Genomic DNA, 1506 nt, shown 5'->3' on the forward strand with positions numbered 1-1506 from the left:
GAGTTTGTATTTTAAGAGTTATCTACCCACTAATATGATGCATATAAAGAGAAGCCAACTCTTATATAGGTGCGATGCGCATATTATACTATTTCCAATCTAATGACACTAGCTTTAATAAAAGAATGGATGGAAGGGTGAGTTTTTTTACAACGAGACTATCTTGTTTATATGTATTACCAAATCAGTTATCAAGGATTACTCTAAGTGTAGTTCTATTCAGATGAAACAGATGATTGAAACTAATTAGAGGGGCTAACCAAGCTCTGCACCAAATGCTAGAAATATTAATACTGCTGAAACTAGACTTTACAAATAGCATAAACAGTTCTTTCAGTGTTTTTTGTGTAAATATCAGTTTTAGCAACATCTTAAAGTAGCTCAAAATGACCTGAATTTTAAAATATAATCTCGGAACTACCATGGATTTGTTTTTTCAAATTTCAAAAATGTATTATTGATGCAAAATACATGTGACAAGCGTTCACTGGTTACAAAGACACTTGTTGGAATCTTTTTGGCGATTTTGCCAATTTTTCCTGTTTTTCATCTGCATAAATAGGAATTTATTTCATGCGTTGTGACAGAGAAGAGAGTTTAGTAAATTTGTAGCCACAATTAAGAGTCTAAAATGAAGTGTATGAATTCAAGGAAGGTTTGTGGCGGTGTTAGGTACTATTATTAGACTCTGTGAGTTATATAAATGGTTAGATTAGAAAAATTAGAAGTAGGAAGAGGGAATCTGCACGCTTCATGGAAATGTAAATTTGCTTTGTTGCTCAGATGTCTATGGCATGACATAGTAAGATGCTTTATTCAAGTAGAGTATAGAAAGCTTGTTTCACCAGTTGGTGAGCCAGTTTGTCAAATCCTCATGATTTGTCCTTTCTACATGTAAGTTACCAAACTATGAATTACCAATGGTCTTGTAAAAAACGTGGGAAAGATCCTAAAAATATAGATTCATTATTGGGCTGTTAAACTGGAGAACTAACACGTTCTTCTATGTAAAAACTTTTATGACTTGCAGTGGCATTGTATACCATATGTGAGAAACTATCTTGTATATGCACAAGTGGTCCTTCACTACTTCAAAATATTTTGAAAATCTAAATATCTTTTTATTTATTTATTTTTGCACCACAAACAGCAAACCATATATTGTATTATTAGATGTTAAGTTTTAAAGTTTTATCTGAGTATCTACTTGAGAAAAGAAATAAGTTTGGGGTGGCTTCCATAGCAGCTGTCTTAGTAGCTTGTCATATCACAGCAGCAAGTGTATACAGTATCTGTTGGATACCCTCAATTGATAACTTCATGGTTCATGTGCTGCAGTGGGCAGACATTCAGCTACAATTCTCATTTTTCAAAATATCTTCTTTTGTTGCAGCAATCACACTGCATTTACATTGCTAGAGCTTAATGTGGCACTTTTATGGTGTTCTGCAAAACCTCAAGAATTCTGGGTTTCCTGAGGACAGATGGTGTACATTACTGCTGACA

This window comes from Watersipora subatra, chromosome 7 (genome assembly GCF_963576615.1).
Source record: "Watersipora subatra chromosome 7, tzWatSuba1.1, whole genome shotgun sequence".
In the NCBI taxonomy this organism is placed as follows: Eukaryota; Metazoa; Bryozoa; class Gymnolaemata; order Cheilostomatida; family Watersiporidae; genus Watersipora; species Watersipora subatra.